Source organism: Heloderma suspectum, chromosome 4 (genome assembly GCF_057233095.1).
Source record: "Heloderma suspectum isolate Gila_16-S chromosome 4, 16-S_ref, whole genome shotgun sequence".
Taxonomy (NCBI): domain Eukaryota; kingdom Metazoa; phylum Chordata; class Lepidosauria; order Squamata; family Helodermatidae; genus Heloderma; species Heloderma suspectum.
The window spans coordinates 243,075,149-243,093,890 of record NC_139461.1 but is presented as its reverse complement, the minus strand read 5'-3'; the positions used below and the strand labels follow the sequence as shown (position 1 = coordinate 243,093,890).

At 45.6% G+C, this 18,742-nt stretch overlaps 1 pseudogene; it reads right to left on the bottom strand.

Annotated features, from left to right (window-relative positions):
- Positions 1–936: 936 nt before the first annotated feature.
- Positions 937–16,041, bottom strand: LOC146348407 (green-sensitive opsin-like; annotated as a pseudogene).
- Positions 16,042–18,742: the final 2,701 nt, after the last annotated feature.

The window sequence follows — 18,742 nt, the reverse complement described above, 5'->3', positions numbered from 1 at the left end:
CTTCTTTGTACTGAGACATTGTTTGCAGATTATTACTGCAATACACTTCCCCTGCTGGACAGCTTTCCCTGTAAGCACAGCCTGTTAGCTGGTAGGCATAAAATTCAGCACCTAGAACTGATCCTGCACTGCCCCTTGTGTGATCTAATGACCTGCCTTTAAGACTAGTCATCAGGACCCCCTGATACCTAATGTCAGCCTCAGTTCAGGCAGTGTCTCTGCGTTGACCTCCCATGCACGCCATTGTTTCAACTGGAAAGAGTGATACACCAAACTGAAAGCACTGAAACAGTGCTAAGAAGGCAGGCCTGGGTTGCATGCCAAGCTTCATTTTTGGCCAAACATCGCCAAGAAAGATAGTCCCTGCACTGTCACATACATTGTTCTACAGGGCTAGACCCCCAGCTTGCATCAACTGAACTAGTCAGTTTTCCCCCCACCAACCATCACCAGCATCCAGTGACCTAGGGAATATGTTATCCCATTTTCATTAGGGGCAGCCAGGGTTGTCCTGGCAAAACTGAGTGCCCATGGGGGGCAGGCTGACAGCGCCCTTGTACAAGTGCCGTAGTACTGATGCACAAACATTTCAAAGGTATATGATGGAGCATGTCCATTTCCACAATTGTGGGCTGAATACATGTGCAAGTATTTGCCCAAGGTTCCGCTTGCGCAAATGGTTGCAGAACGTGCACAACTACCGCAGATGGAGATTATATACTGTGTTTGTACGGCTAGATATCTGCAAAGGGGAAATGCTACACTGTGCGCTCCTGTATTCGTGCGCGTGTTAGATGCAACTTTTGTGCATAAAGGAATGATTGCACGAGAGAAGCTGGTGGACCAGAGGCCAGGTGGGTGGGCACGTTCCTATTTCCTGGGCTCAGAGCATGGCAGGTCACCAAAGATCAAACTGTCCATAGCCTGTGCAGCAGGTCAGACTTGGCTGGAAGAGGCAGAGGATACCTCAGTCTTGCTCTGGGATACAGTCGATGAGACATCATCATCCCCAAAGGGGTTCTTGCCACAGCAGATTGTGGTTATCATGCAATTGCGGAACTGGAAAGAAAAGGAGAGAATGCCCTGGAATGACTCATGTGAACTCACATATTCACTCATGTGAACAGTCAAGGAAGCTCAGCTCCCAGGGAGACACTCTCGTACAAAGCAGAGGGTCTCTACATGCCTCACTGGGTTGTCAGTTATAGGCATGTTAACCTTCATCACAACAATGCAATTTCTAAGAAGCGATTTGATGGCCGGTATGACATTCCAAGTTACTCTAAATAGCAAATTACGATAGACTGTCACATCTAATTGGACTGTGGACTTGGGGACAATAGCGTTAGCTGGCATGACAGGTTTTACAGGGAATTCTGTTGCACCAGGTAACCCTAGTGGCATTGGGTTATAGAGGTCCCTTATGCTAGCAAAACATTAGAAGTCCCTTATGCTAGCTCATGATGCATTGGTTACTGCCCTTGGTTAGAAAAGATTGCTGTTGGCTAACACTGCGATTTATCAGTGGAGCCATGTTGACATTTAAAACTGTGATGGCAGAAAATTGGAAGTCAGGACTAGAAATCCCTTCTAGAGTTGGGATGATACAACAAAGCAGGGGTGGGCAACTTGTGGCCTTCTGGATGTTTTGCCCTACAACTCCCATCAACCCTAGCCAGCATAGCCAATAGTGAGAGATCATGGGAACTGTAAGCTAAAACATTTGGAGGGTCACAAGTTGCCCACCCCTGAAAGAAAGGAATGTGCCACATTTAAGTACAAAGGAGTTGGCAATGGAGCCTACTAGGACACCAAAAAGGGGGGTTCTCTGCCTGATCGAGGGGGAATCTCACCTGTTTGTTCATGAGAACATAGACGATGGGATTGTAGAGGGATGAACTCTTGGAGAAGAAGGCAGGCACTGAGTGTAGCAGAAAAGTCTGCCCCTTTGTTGGTGAAGATCTAAAATGCCACCACAGCGTATGGGGTTCAGACAAGGAGAAATCCCAGCACCATCAGGATCACCATGTAGGTAACTTCTTTCTCTGCCTTCTGAGTGCTGGCACACCCCTGCTGAGCAGCTGCCTGGGGACATGGGACAAGACCATAACTCAAGAGGATTCTCTCAAGCCAAGTAGCTTTATACATTACCTGCTCAATGAGGCAGAGTTGAGCTGCTGCCACCATTGCTTGTCTGGACTAGGGATGTTGGAGAAACCTTAAACGGATTCAAATGAGTTCGGATTTCTATGAATCCAACCTGTGGATTCCGCAGCGGAATGGCTTTTTCTGAGTCGTGCAGATTCTGTGGACTTACAGACGTGTTTTTTAACGTGCACAGCTAATGCGCACTTGCGCTAATGTGTATTAGCACAAGTGCCTATTAGTGTTAATGCACATTAGCACAAGTGGAAGGAAATTCTCGTACATTCCTAAAAAAAATCTGATTCCATCAATGAACAGATGAAAGACACCTGACAATCCACAAAACACAGATGGAATGGATTTAACAAAATTCATACATCCCTAGACTACCAGAAGAACACAGCAGGCTGTTGTCTTCCACCAGCTGAGAAAAGTGGCAAGCACAGGTTGGTCCCAGCATCTACCGCTCTCTGCATGGGGAAGAAAATCTTGGAACCAATCTCTTTCCTTCCACCCCACCACAGATTCCATTTGTCCAGACCACCAGGAGAAGACAATCTGCTGCTTCGCCTTATGGTCAAGACATGGATTTGTCAAAAACAAGTCCTGCCAGAAGAATCTGATCTCATTTTTTGATCAAGTAACCTCCCTTGTGGACCGTGGGAATGCTGTAGACATCATATACCTCGACTTCAGCAAAGCTTTCGACAAAGTGCCCCATGATATCCTGATGAGCAAACTAGCTCAAAGTGGGCTACATGAAAAAACGATCTGGTGGATCCACAGTTGGCTACAGAATCACACTCAAAGAGTGCTTATCAATGGGACCTTCTCAAGCTGGGGAGAGGTAATGAGTGGGGTACTGCAGGGCTCAGTCCTGGGCCCGGTGCTCTTCAACATTTTTATTAATGACTTGGAGGAGGAGGTGCAGGGAATGCTGATCAAATTTGCAGATGACACAAAATTGGGCAAGATAGCTAATACTTTGGAAGACAGAAACAAAATTCAAAGTGATCTGGATAGACTGGAGTGCTGGGCAGAAAACAACAGAATGACATTTAATAGGGATAAATGCCAAGTTCTGCACCTAGGAAAAAGAAACCAAATGCACAGTTACAAGATGGGGGATACGTGCCTCAACAACACTACAAGCAAGAAGGATCTTGGAATTGTTGTCGATCACAAGCTGAATATGAGCCAACAATGTGATGTGGCTGCAAAAAAGGCAAATGCTCTTTTGGGCTGCATTAAGAGAAGCATAGCTTCCAAATCCTGGGAAGTACTAGTTCCCCTCTACTCAGCACTGGTTAGGCCTCATCTGGAGTACTGTGTCCAGTTCTGGGCACTACACTTTAAGAAGGATGCAGACAAGCTGGAGAGGATTCAGAGGCGGGCAACAAAGATGATCAGGAGACTGGAAACAAAGCCCTCTGAAGAGAGACTGAAAGAACTGGGCATGTTTAGCCTTGAGAAGAGAAGACTGAGGGGAGATATGATAGTGCTCTTCAAGTACTTGAAAGGTTGTCACAGAGAGGAAGGCCAGGATCTCTTCTCGATCATCCCAGAGTGCAGGACATGGAATCATGGGCTCAAGTTACAGGAAGCCAGATTCCGGCTGAACATCAGGAAAAACATCCTGGCTGTTAGAGCAATACGACAATGGAACCAATTACCTAAGGAGGTGGTGGGCTCTCCCACACTGGAGGCATTCAAGACAAGGCTGGACAGCCATCCGTCAGGGATGCTCTGACTTGGATTCCTGCATTGAGCAGGGGGTTGGACTCGATGGCCTTGTAGGCCCCTTCCAACCCTACTATTCTATGATTCTATGATTCTAAGTGGCGACAGTGCCTGGGAATTGGTCCCAGGACCCACTTGCCTTCTGACCATGTGGGAAGTCAAATGCTCAGAGCAATCACTGTTGCCATCCATCTTGGCTGCCCACTGCCTTCTTCCAGTGGCCAAAGCAAGTGGTGGTAACCGCAGGGGGGAGATTGGTTTAAGGCATGTACTCATTAAGAGAGGAATGTCTGAATTGGCCTTGACCTGGAACTGCATGTCTAGAAGAGCTGGGATTGAGAAACAGCAAAACAGAGACCAGAGGCACCTCTAAAGTGAGACCTTTGCAGAAATAGCTATGGATCCAGATTTACAGTGGAGGGAATGGTCCTCTTTTCCCCCTCCTTCCCCTGATAGCCCCTCCAGCCCCCTGAAAATGCTACATGGAAAGTCAGGAGATCCTCCTGAAAGAGGTGAGCTGTAGTGTGGGGGAGATCCCCAAAAATCAGGTGGAGGGACCTTCTGTGAGCAGAGCCCTTCCTCTTGTGGAAGGCAGATCCTGGATCCAACCCATGCATTTCCAGTGATAATTTATTTATGATCGTGCATCTTCAGAGACCCTCCCTGCCTTTTCACCTTTAGAGTGCAGCTAAAAGCTAGACAGACAGCACTGGGTATATTTGTGACACCCCTGCCCCCCAAAGCAATGTTGATAAAGAGTCTGGCTTGCATTTCATTCAACACGTCCTTGCTTTCAGCCTCTGCCTCTCCATACCTTGAATGTGGAGGAAGATACACTACCTCTCAGACTTTGCATATGAGCTACCCATAGGAAAAGAAGGTGACCAACACAGGGATAATGAAGTGGATGACAAACATATAGACAACATAGGACTCTCTGTGTTAATCAGGGTTGAGAATGTAATAGTCTGGGCCACAGGAACACTGCATCCCCTCAGGTATAAACAAAAGAGCAAGTCAATGAAGATCTTTATTTTACATAAAGCCTTTGGGACAAGACAAGGCTCACTGTTTCAGAGCCCAGTGACTGATAAAAGGTATGGTAGAGTTGCTACCAAGTTTCACCTAAAATACATATTTCAGCTGAATTTGGAGGTTCTTGCTCAGGTGAAACATTTGAAGGATTTCAAAGGAAGCAAAAAGAACATAGTTATATACAACTAGCAAGATTTCTCAGAGCCTATCCACCCATCCATAAATTGTCATCAACTAAATTTCAAGATAAATTTGGAGGTTTCAGCTTATATGCAGCCTTTAAGAGGTTTTGAGGGAAGCATAAAATATGAGTTTCCACCAGGCTAGAAATTGTCTCAGGTGGGTTCTTCCTATCCCCAATTGACAGCAGTAGCTGCACTCATGGCTGTGCTGAAATGTCTTAGGATGAAGTCTCCCTTCAGTGGTTCTCTGCCTTCGCACTCCCTTCAACCCTTCCTTACTGTTTAGCCAATGCACATGACTCCCTTGCAGTAGCCCCCAGTTGATCCTGACCTGGTCTCAGCTGAGCTCATCCACCATCCTTTAGTTCAGAGATGCAGAATCACTTTCAGCCCTAAGGCCAAATTCCATTTCAGAGGGCTTTTGTGGGCTGCATTACAGTGGTGGGTGAGGCCAAAGGCCAACGGGGCAGGACCAAAATTACCAAAGATACCATCATATTTTAGCTTAAAGCCCTTACTGCTAGTAACTAAGTCTTAGGAGAGGCATCTCAACCTTTTAGAATGGGGAAAAACTGCACAAAAGCTGGGAAACCACCAAATGATTGGCAGTCTGGGAAAGGATTGGTGCCACCTGGGGAAGCCCAGAGTGCTGTACTGGGAACCCTGGAGACCCAGATTTGGCCCCAGGGCTGAGCTTCTGCACCCCTGCTTTAGTATGAACCTGGAACCTAGGGGTGTACGAAACCCCACTCACCTGCATCCGTGGGGGGTCCACTGGGGGGTGAGGCAATCCGTTCCTCCCACCCAGAATCCTCCCCAGCCAGCGCCACTCCACGGCAACTCCACAGAGCCGCTGGCCAGGCCCATCCGCAGCTGGACCTTCATCTGCTGCCGGGCTGCTGAGGCCGCAAATGGCGTCCTGCGTAGGACGCAGTGATAGACTACATAAATACTTACGTAGCCTATCACGGCAAAGAGCAGGGACTGCAAAGAGCAGTCCACTACGCCATTTGCATCCCTGCTCTTTGCCATGATAGGCTACATAAGTATTTACATAGCCTATCATGGCTAAAGCGGGGACGCAAATGGCGTCCCCTACGCAGGACGCCATTCGCGGCCACACACTGGAGCAGGAGATTGCAGCGGCCAGATCCGGACCCACCAGAGGCAGGTAGGATCCAGGACTTTGCGGGGTGGTGGGGGGAGCAGTCTGTTCCGCCACGGACTCCGGGGGGCTGGATTCTTTAGAATTCTCCACCATCCCTACTGGAACTTCACTTTTAGCACACAGTACTTTCCAGGCATCTCCATCCAGATCCAGAACAGTTGGGGTCTATGTTCACTGTAGGCTAGGAAATTACCTTATGGCCTTCGTGGAAGAAGATTGCTCACCTGATGCCACCATCCTAGATTAGCTGTTTCTCCAGATTACAGGAGGGGACAACTTGGATAAAACACCCATTTCCTATGAGGTAAAACCACTTCCTGCTTATTCTAAAGCAATGAGGGAAAATACAGTGGTCCAAGCAAGCATTCTTGTTTCAAAAACATTGTTTTTACCTATATGCAAATTTGAACAATTAATCAACTAATGTAGTAAAAGTCAAATGATTAATTGATTGAAATTTCTTTAATAGAGTTAAAGACCATTTAATTCTGATGAAGACCTAGTCGAGACCATTCATCTCTAGTGGACACTGTCGTAGTCAAGCAAGGGCCCACTGAGTTTTCTCCTCCAAAGGCCTGCTGCCTCCCAGACAATGTCACAGATACAATGCCATGCCAGTGTATGTAGGTTTACTTGGAAGGAGGCAGCAACGGAGCTAAATACGTTTGCTATTTGCTCCAAGCTGGCATGTTGCACTTGGATGTGTAGCATCAGTTTGTTGTGACACTCGCTGTCTCCCACAGGGAACTTGCAATTTATTCTAATCTCTGCACAGCTGAGTGTGTGTGGCTGAACTTGTCAGACACCTGCTCATATTGTGGCAAGTAGGATGTGGAAGGCAACAGGGATTCACCTAAACTGTTCAGGGCATCCGTGAACCCTAAGGAGTCTGGTATTCACTCCTGATGAAGGAAGCGAAGCAGGGGAGTAGAAAATATGAGATCCAAATGCCATTGTGCTGGGACCTTGGATCTAAGGGTCAAACTATACGATGCCTTAAATACATACTGTGCAGCTGATCCTCTTTCTTTCTTAGTCTAAAGTAGGTGTGTGGGGCCTAATCTGGATCAAAATTACCCTGCACAGGTAGAGGAGGTTTAAAATTTCCCCATGCCACTAGTTTTTTTTAATCCCCCCCCCCCCAGCAGGGGCTAAAAGAGAGGAAAACCTCTACTGGTGCCAGCGGAGACTATTTTCTTATTTTAGTCCATGTGTGTGTGTGTGTGTGTGTGTGTGGATGTAAGGGGAGGGAGAAATTTCAGAAAACAAGTGGCTGGAGGGTGGAGGGAGATTTAAACCTCCCCTCCCTTTCCATAGTGGCTCTGATCTGGATCGGGGCCTTGCACTCGTACTTTAGAGTAACACAGAAAATGATGATCAGCTGCACACTACATATTTAACATATGGTTTAATTTGTTTAGTTACAATAGTTACATACCCCTTCAAACACCAAGGACCAAACCAGGCATTACTTTAATGATTTACATGCCCACTTGACAACATATGGCCCACAGAGGGCTGAAGGCGGGTGGTCATCTGCCCCTCCACTCCATTTTGGTTGTGAACCCTGACCTATGTACATAAAATCCAATGTGCATAGGCCAAAATCGTGTGGTCAATTACCAGTTTTTTTCTGGGTGATCAGCTGTGCAACTTTGGCCTAAACCCACTGGATTTGGCCATATTTGGATATGTGATCCCCACATGGAAAGGCAGGAACAACAGAGATGGGCCAAGTGGGCAGGAAGACCAGGACCCCCCCCCGCACCCCCTCCATGCAATGGGCCAGATGGTGGGGGGAGGGGAGAGATCCAGTTGCAGGGAGAGATCCACATGATCCTACAGTTGTAACTGCATTAGATCAGACCTCCAACTGAACACACATAACATAAATCCCCCCTCTACATGCATTCGTTCATTCCTGATTATGTTGTGACAACTTGTGAGAACAGGGGTGTTATGAAGTCGGGGGGGGGGGTGTTTGCTTGTTTAAAACAGTTTTATCACACCTTTCCTAAATGTTCAAGGCAGTTAACAGAGGCAAAGAAATACAGTTTAAAATGATTTTACAATTCAAATATAATTAAAAAAAAACATTCAAAAAGAGCCTTATTAAAAAGAAGACACAATGCAGCAGAAGATAAAACCATAAAAATAGCAGTAAATGCATTCAAACAGCATCGACTAAAAACACAAAAAACCAAAGGCCTTCCTAAAAAGGATCCCAGAATAACAGCCTCTGAAATCACTACCATATGTCATTTATTTTCTGATTCAAAGGATGATTGAGGGCCAAACTACATCACCATCCCATGGCTATCAGCAGTAACATTTGGTTTAGGGAGATGGATGATACGGTGCCTTTGTGCTTAGCATTCCCCTGCTCCTCCTCTATTGCAGCACCCTCCAATGATCTACTAAACTTGAAATGAGGTTGGTACTGTGCCCTGCTCTGCCACTCGCCAGCCCTCGCTGCCAGCCTACCTTCCCCAGGCAAAAAGCCTGGGGACAGTGGCTGCTGGTAACTCTGATGCCAGCGGGGCTCGGAATCCTCTCTGGGTGTCAGTCAGAACCAGCCAGAACTCCAAAGGAGCTATCCAAGGTGCTGAATATATTTGGGGGGCTATGGATCTGTACCATGGAGAGCTCCTTTAGAGTTCTGGCTGTTTCTGACTGAAACCCAAGAGGATTCACAGCCCCTCTGACATTGGAGCCACTGGCCTCCACTGTCTGGGGAAAGGAATAACTGGCAGCCAAATCTCTCCTGCGTGGCAGTGAGCCCACCCCCCACCCCCCAATGTAAGGCTTGTTTGCTGGGAGAAGGTGGAGGGAGTGGCAGGGAATGGGGGTGGGGGGGATATGTTTCACCCACTTGGATTCCGCAAGCATTATTGCCAAACACCTGAAGAGGCCCTCAAGGGTTATTGAGTGTTCAGCGGGAATGCTTGAAATGCCCAAATACTTTTCAGGGCCAGCCAATGGGAGCTCGCACATCCCTGAAGATTCGTGTTGGGATGAAGTAACTTTCTCATCTGTGGCTTGCAATGTACACACACACACATGTATACCTTGGAAGCCGCATTACTACTTATCTTAAGCCACCAACATAATTTCCCAGGCCTTCTCCTAGTGAGCATAAAGACAGTGATGGGAGTATAATCATAAGAGGAATTATAAACAAGGCTTTGGAAGCAAAGCCACAGAAGCCCAGTGTTAAGGGTTCACTTGAGCTGCATGTCTGGTATATACACAGTGCAAGAGAAATCATTAATGCTTGATAAGGCTCTGATATATTATGTACCATTCCTTTCCACTCATACGTAATGGATGGGAACAGCCTGTTGATGTGAACAGCATTAAGGCTCCGTAGAAATGACTGGAAGTATGCCTGCGCGCCAGGACTGCAATATGGTTTCCAACAGACAATAAGGTTTTCAGAACAGCCTACTGATTTTGTGTTTCCAAAGGTGCTTCCAGATGGAGGGCTGCTGGTGCTAGCAACCAGTGGTCATTGTGCAGCCGTTCCATCTTTTTTTCCTCAACGGGTTTCTGCAGCAAGGAAAAAGATGGACGTGGTGGGTGGGAAAACAGGCGGGGAGTGGTTACACATGGAAGGTGATGACATCTAGACTCCATAAAAGCCCATGAATGAGGCAGGGTGATTCCACCACAAAAGCCTCCTCTGGAAGCACTCCAAATATTCACATTGACCAGGAACAGCGACACAGAGGAAAAAAGCAGCTCAGCTGGGATCCAAAAAAACACCCAGTGATTCCCACTTGTCCAAGGGGGGCTGGGGTTGTGTTTCTTGAACAGCAGACCCCACCCCCACCCCAAGCCACACAGAAAACTGCTGTTGAAACTGGAATGGCATTCCAAAGCAGTTTGTGATACAGCATGAAGGTGTGCTGTTCAAAGAGGGGGGGAAAGTCAAAATCACACTGGGCATGCCCAGCCCAAGTTGCTCTTTGGATCCTGATGCTTGTGTGTAGGAGAAAAGGTTCTTTATGTGAACCAGTCCTTATACCAGGGGTGCGGAACCTCTTTCAGCCCACAGACCACATTCCATTTTGGGAAAGCTCTCAAGGGCCGCATTCCAGTGGTGGGTGGAGCTGAAGGCAAAAGTGGCAGGACCAAAATACCAGCATATTTCAGCTTAAAAGCTCTTACTGCCAGGAACTAAGCCTTAGGAGAGGCTTTTCAACCTTGCGGAATGGGGAAAAACTGCAGAAAAGTTAGGAGACCACCCAATAATTGGTGGTTGGGGTGAGGGGGAGCCAGGGGAAGTGGGTGTGGCCTTCTGGGGAACTCCAGAGGGCCAGACGGCGACCCCAGGCCTGAGATTCTTCACCCCTGCCTTATACGGTGAGAGTACTCTTTGCTGACTCAGACCTTGTTTTTGGCAAGATAAATGGAAGGAACAGGGAATAGTTATGTGCTGAAAGACTGGGAATGTGTACATCAGACAGAGAACCCTCTGTAGCAAGGGAATCCCGAGGCTTGCCAAGGTGAGGAAAAACTAAGGCAATGCAAGCTTTCTAGCACCACGCTCCAATGCTGATTATCACCCAGCTGAGCTCCTTCTCAGTATTGCCTTTCAGAAGTAAAACCAACCAAGAGTCTTCTTGTGGCACCTTAAAGATGAACACATGTATTCTGGCATAAGCTTTCATGGATACTGTCCACTTCATCAGATGCATGAAGTATTAACCTCAATTGGCAAGTCTATATACAAATGCTGCGGGGGGGGGGGCATGGAGGGAGAAAGAGAGATGTAAACAGTGTCATTAGAGGGAATTGAAATGGAAAAAGTATAGACAGTGATGATTATCTTAACAGTTGCCATTTTTAAAAAAATCGTTGGGTGATCAGTACAGACAGTGGCAATTGGTTACACATCTCAAAGGGATGGCTCAGTTTCCCTTATTCACATGAGAAAACCCACTAACTTTCAGATACATAGGAATCTTCTGATGGTTAAAGGCTGAGAAAATAGCACTAAAGCTGAGGTTAGTTTGTAGTGGCTGCTGGAGCAGGAATATATGTGGGGGGGGGTGCGCGTGCGTGCGTGCTCAAAATAGATGCTGTGTGTGCTCATCTGCACATGGATGCATGCATGCACAAGTGTGCCGCAGGCTCTCCAGAGGAGAAAGCAGCTGTTAAATGGAGCACAGCAGGTGGAACATGGCATTAGACAATTGCATTACAAGCTGTCTGCACTTCCACTAAATTCACAGTTTAGTACAGAGAATCTCCCCCCCTTCTCCCCCCCCCCTTAATGGCTTGGTCTTCTCAGATGAAATAGCAGGAGGTTCAGAAGTCTCAGGTTGAGTTATGAAGAACTCATGAGACAACTGTAATGAGATGCCAAATTTTGCACCCATTTACTCAGTCCACATTCTCAATGCATGGACAAACGGGATTGAAAACAGAGATTTTAGGCTGCAAGCCTAAACACACTTACCTGAGAGTAAGCACTGTTGAACTCAATGGGACTTCCTTTATATAAGATTGTACGGTTACTGTTTACACTGATAATCATGCCACAAACTCAAACCATCCACAAGTGAGACCATGGTGAGATATTTGGATGCTGGAGTCATCAATTGATTGAGCTATCATACCAACAGGTCCCCAGATTAATCTGTGGTTGGGAAGGGGGGTTCCATCTGTGTGGTTAGCATTTTGGAAGAGGGGAGAACTGCACAAACTGTTGCTAGAGAGAAGTGAAATGCTAATGCTATGCAACATATTCTGATTTACTAATCATTGTGTCAATACAGAGAAGCTGCATATACAGGCCTGTAGCCAATGTTAGTCCTACTTAGAGTATACCCATTGAAATGAATGGGGCTTAAGTTGGACTAACATTGGATACAACCCACAGTCCGCTTGTACAGTCATTCCAGAATTGAGTCCAGTTCTGCTTTCCTATCTGCCAATCTAGGTAAATAAATGGGGTTAGTGCCAAAAAAAATAGACCCAGTCAATATCTGTTCCAATAATTACTGCACAGCTAGCCAGTTCTTGACTAGTTAGGTTTCAGCTAGTCTACCCCAATGCTCATAAATAATATAAAACTATACTATTACTTCCCTGAACCAACCAAAAAGAGGTGGGCATGCACAGGAGAAGGACATAACCCAAATAAAAGCAATGCCCAACAAGGCATGGGTGGCAGAGAAGCGGAAGTTGTCCATCAGTTTACAGACCATGATATACCACTGTATGGCTAGGACAACCAATGACCAGAGGGCAACCCTGACCTGCAAAGAGTAATGGTGAGAGGAAAAGATAAACAAAGTAATATAATATAGGTTGGTGGGATATGGAAGGACTCTCTTCATAACAGCCTTTCCCAACCTTGTGTCCCCAGATGTTATTGGCCTACAACTCCCATTATCCCAGTCACCATGGTCAAGGATGATGGGATCTGTAGTCCAGCAACATCTGGGGGCCCAAAGGCTCACTTTATGAGAATCTGCCTGATTCAGGTCATTTTCAGGAAGCATAGAAGCATGGTATACTGGTTCCAGGATGGGACAGGGAGTCAAGAGATGTGTAGTTTACTTTTGCTAAGAGCTCATCTGAATCCACATCCGCAAGACGATGGTCGACAAGACCTGTGGTGCATGGCATGGTGATGTAAAAGCCACTGGCAGCAATTTGTAACGCTGATGAAATGCCAACAGTGTTACCAGTATTATCATCCTTTGATTGTGTACATGAGCATCTGGGTCTATTAATCTTTTTATCAAAAGTAATCACAATTTCGGGGATTATCTGAGCCTAGGCTGCGCCATAAACCAGTTAATGCCCCCAGCATGTGATTATCTGATGATAAGTACACAGGGTTTCATAATGGAAAGGCAGCTGTCGCTTTTAAATCTAGACTGTCTTTTTAACTTCCCACCCGAAACAATATGATTTTTCAGAGGCAGTATCTTACTTACGTTGTTAAACAGTATTGTTCTCTAATGAACCACTAGTATGTATAGGGGGGGTTTCACTTTGAAGTGTTGTCATGTGATTGCAAGTTGCATCATGAACATACAACATGCCTCATTTTGTTTTTTTGCCCATGAACATCCATTTTATATGTGCCATCTAATTCTGTTGGGACCTTGCAATCACTGTTTGAACATTGTCTTGATGTAGAGATTGTTCATTTATAAACAACTCATTCATTCTAAACCTAGAGTAGCCATGAAGGCAGATCCATATCAGGAAATATTGAAGCATAATTACGGCATGTCTATGGCACATTTCATGTTCTTAACCCAAAGTGTGTAAAACCCTGACTTACCTACACTGCTAAAAAAAAAAAAAAAAGGAGCTTCCTCATTTCTTACTGAGAATATATATGCCTGCTCTAATGCCTCTGTATCAGTTCTTTTCATTTTGGTTTGTCCCACCCTGTTTGACTTTGTGTCTCATCACCACCACTGCACATACACAGCACCCATTTCTGCTTGACGGTGGACATTTCTCTACTGTTCAGGTTTGGCTGATTGGGGTTAGGGACGCAGGAGAATTTTGTTCCTGTTCGCAAATCCTGCGAACGTGTCCCATTCACAACCCCCAACATGAGCAGGAGCACAATTCTTGGGAAATGTTTGCCCCTGGAGCATACGGATTTTAGGAATGGTGTTCCATATGAATGCTTCCAGTCCCCATAAAAAGCACTGTGCAGATGTGTTCTGAGAGTTCCGTTTTGCATTGTGAAGGATAACCCTGCACCAGCTGTGTCCTTTTAGAGCCCCTTTTGGAGATGTGTCCAGAAGAATAAGAAGTGACATTTTTCATCTATCTGAGCATTAGGCAACATGTGAGAAAATCTGCAATACGCGAGACCCTTCTCAAGCAGAGGGAAGAACAATGCAGGCTTGTTTCATAATCTAGTTAGGGAAGATGTTTTAATTTATCAATGGTAAATTTGCCTTCAACTGAATGGTCCCCCATTGTCTGCCTGCATCTCCAAGAATTAAGAATTGTAGATATTTTATGGCATCCTCATAGAAAATAAAAACATGCTTTTATTTTTGGCATGCGCACGCAGGCCTAATGTGATGGAGACCATAGACATTTTCTCACCCTTGAATATATAACACCACTAATTATATTAAGACCTGGGCTTGGTTTAGCACTGGTGTGATGTTGACACAATGGCTCCAGGGATGGACTTTGTTTCATGTGCCCAAACAGGATTTGATTTGTCCTTGAAACAGAAAGAAAGGTGTACAGTCTGGAGAGGGGGAAGCAAAGATGCAGCAGCACTGCTTAGTTTGTATTCTCTCCCTAGGACAGGGTGACAATGGAGCATACAGGCTCCATACGGAAATGCTGCTTATGAAAATGTTTTGAAACTTGCTATGCAGAGAAGCATTTCCTAAACACACTCTAATAGACTTGCTAGAGGACAGAGTCTGACATACCCAGTTCAGTTTTATGCTGTTGGAAAGTGATGGGCTAGAGCCTACTGACAACATATGGCAACATCTCATCTTATGGATTGGGGATGCTTGAATTGTCTCCTGGACCACTTCTCTTCAATAAATTCTTGCAGTAGGAGCGCTTAAGGAAAGTGTTCCTTGCAAGCAGAAAGGATGTAGGAGGTACAACATTTTGTATTAATTCCCTGGAACTTTGTCATCCTTACTACAGATGGAAGGAATGTTGTAGGTCAATGAGGACACAACATATACACACACACACACCCCTCCACCAGTTTTCCAGGGTTTGGGGAACAAACTGCTTCAGGGATGTCAGAATTCCTACATGGAAATTTATCTCCATGTAGGAAAGGCCACATGAAGATTGCCATACATATAGATTGCACACACGTATGTATTACTGTGTGTACAATGCTGTACATGTAGGAATTCATTCATTCAATCAATTTATATCCCACCTTTCTTCCATTGTGGAACTTAAGGCAACATGCAGTTCCCAGGTGGTCTCCCCTCCAAGCACTGACCAGACCCAGACTTGCTTAGCTTCAGCAAGGTGGCTGCCTTATGTGCCTTCAGACTATGCCCTGGGACCCTGTTGTCATGCTTGAGACGCTATGTTTTAGAGTCACTATCTGTCAATCTAGCCTACCTCACAAGGTTGTTGTGAGAGTGCCTTGGAGGAAAGGTGGGCTTTAAATGTCATACGTAGATAAGTAAGGGAAGGATTGCACTTTTGATAGCTCCCCTAGAGATCCAGCTGGTTCTGACTGAAACCCAGAGCGGATTCACTGCCCCACTGACATCAGACACCAGCCTCCACTGCAGATGTGTGATGATAAGGGAAGCCAGCTCCTACAGGACAAACTGAGTCTGCAATGCCACTGCTCCCCAACGCTAGGCCAGATGTGACCACTGCTTCCTTACAACAATGCTCACTGTTTCCCTCATGGGTCTTACCTCCCAGTGTTGCCATGAAGCCCTCAGTGGCACAGCCGGTGGGACCAAATAGGAAGTAGTCATTCCAGGTTGTGGTAAAGGTGACAGTGAAGCCAAAGTAAGCCATGCAGAGGTCCACTACCGCCAGGTTAACCAGGATATAGTTGAATGGCTGCCGTAGTTTCTTATGCTTGAAGGTCACAAGTAGGGTAAGGAGGTTGGTAGGCCATCCAGTGAAGATGAGGAAGAAGATGTAGAAGCACACAATTTCATACTTCCAGGGCTCAGCTAGGTAATACTGGGGATATTCGAAGGGGCTCTGCACCAGCCTTGTTTTATTGGAGAATGGCACATAGAAATTGATACCTTCCATCCTGTTCATGATTTAGCGACTGACCAAATAAACAACAACAAATTTTGTTGCTTGTGGCAGGCGGCAGTAATGCAACCGAAACTCTCCCCACAACCTGAGTTCGATCCCAGCAGAAGCTGGTTTTCAGGTAGCTGGCTCAGGTCGACTCAGCCCTCCATCCTTCCGAGGTCGGTAAAATGAGTACCCAGCTTGCTGGGGGAAAGGTAGTTAGGACTGTGTGGAAGGCAATGGCAAACCACCCCACTATACAGTCTGCCAGGAAAACGCCAAGGAAAAACGGCATCCCTCTAGGGGTCAGTAAATGACTCGGTGCTTGCACAAGACAAACCTTTCCTTTCCTTCTTTTTAAGCCAATTTAATTTGGGGGGTCCCCCCTGCCCAACCTTAATTATTATTTGAAAAATTAAAAAAAAAAATAGCAAATCCCCTAAAGGAATGCAGAGCTGGTACATTTTACCTCATCTATGTCCTGGGGCTGGTGGAGCCAGGAGCTAAAGGGTTTTTTAATACCCTCTGAGCTCTGCCCAGTTCTGCTGGAGGAGAGGAAGGAGGGAGGATGGGAGGCAGGGATTAGGGTCTATGCTAACTTTATATGACAAGGGCAATGGGACTGAGAGGGGCTGATGGTTTAAGCATCCTCTAAGCAGCTAGTTGGCCCCAAAACTGCCCTAAGGCATATTAGTTTCTATTAAGTGTTTAATATCATTTAAGGGGGGTGGTTTATTTAGAAATGAGAGAGAGAGGGAGGGAGAGAGAGAGAGAGAGAGAGAGAGGTTGGCTGGCAGGTAGCTGAAGTACAAGAATGTTAGGAAAAGGAAAAAGGAAAAACTTCACATCCATCTGAAATAACACACAGTTGCTTCATTGCCAACATTAAATGGGCACATTATTTAATGCATTTCATATGGCTGTGACAGCTGCACCAGAAAAAAAAAAATCTTGTTTCAGCATATCCTTAGTTCTAAAGAAGAAACTGTGTATGTGGGTCTGCTGGTGGCTCTATGCTTATAACCTAGTGGCTGCAATATTGCAGAGCATTTGAGAAAGAGGGCTGGTGTAGTGGCTAAGCAGTAAACTGTGTGTTGGGTTGGGACCTCAGTCAAGAACTTAGACAAGGCACCTTGGTTTCCCCACCACCCACCCACCCACCCATCACCCTATCTGCAGTCTGGGGATGATGAGGATAGTAATAATAATACCTACCTTACAGTATTATTATAAGGGTTACTGAGATAATATCTATGAAGCAACACTCTAAAGCTGCAATCCTACACCCTTTTCCCTGGGAGTAAAGTCCACTGAACTCAATAGGACTTACTTCTAAGTATTCATGCATAAGACTGCACTGAAAAGTGCTATATAAATTACAAATGTTCTTTTCTTTTCTTTTTTGCCTGTATTGCGGTCCTTGATCTGGGACCAGAGTGTAAGTGGTAGTTTAACCAGGTTCTGCCCTGGATCCAGCTTTAAAAAAATTTCACCTTTCCAGTTCAGGTTTTAAATGTTATCCAAACAGTAATTCTTGAATAGTTTATAAAAGACTTCAGAATTTCTCCAGCCCACTGGGGGGGGGGTGCCCCCTTCTTTTCACCCTACCCCACCCCTATAAATGTGCTGGGAAAGTTGCACTCAGAACTTTTGGCACAGCACATTGTTCCTCTGACAGGTGAGGAACACAGAGCAGGACCACAAAACATTGACTGGCAGGTGTATAGATGAGGCGATTGCTCTTGGAGTATCCTGGTCCCATGAGGATACTACGTACTATTGACTTCCGGCTGGGACCAATGTCACTCTGGCAGCTTCCCACGGGTCTCCGAGGGAGCTTTCTCGAACAGAGAAACCTTTTGAGGTTGAGAAATCTTTTCATTCCCCCCTGGAATTGAAAGGGGGGACAAGGCAGTAGCCCTGGACAACATCTTGGAGAAAAGTAACCCCCATGAGATAGTGGGGGGGGCCTGGATTCCAGGATTATCTTCCCAGAGCTTTACCAATGCAAAAAGCTGTACTGAGACTCCTATTTCATAGGAGAAAACAGGGCTGACGTGTTCCATAATAATATATGCTTTCAGAAATATCAACAACCTCTGAGGGATGATTTAAGAAACGTTAACAATATTTGAGAACATCTGAGAACCTGTAAGATCTGTTTGAGAGGAACATGTCTGCGTCGAGGAGAAGAAAGGAGCTGGCATCTACTCCCCCCACATCCTCTGTGTCAAAAGGGTAGAAAACAGAAGATATAGGGGAATTATTTACGCAGATAAAGACTTTATCTTCACAATTTATGGAACAAGTCAAAAGATTGGATTTAATCCAAAATTCCATCACCACCCTGCAAGGACCTGTAGATTTAATTAATGCATCACGGCAAAAAATGGAGACGAAAATTAATGAGCTTGAAGACCGAGTGGCAGGAAATGAAACTACAACACAAATTTGTTTTAAAAATATCTCTGATAGAATCTCTCAACTGGAGGCCTTCACGAAAAGATCCAATGTATGTATTATTGGAATTAAAAATCTGCCTAATGATGTAAAATTGCCTATTTTGTGGATAAACTTTTGCATGAGATACTCCCTATCCCATCTGTTAATCACTTGATATTGAGTAGGCATTTCATGTGCCAAATACTAAAGGGACTGATTACATGATCATAGCTCAATTTGCAAAAGTCTCCACAAAGAATTATATCCTTGTTTGGCAAGG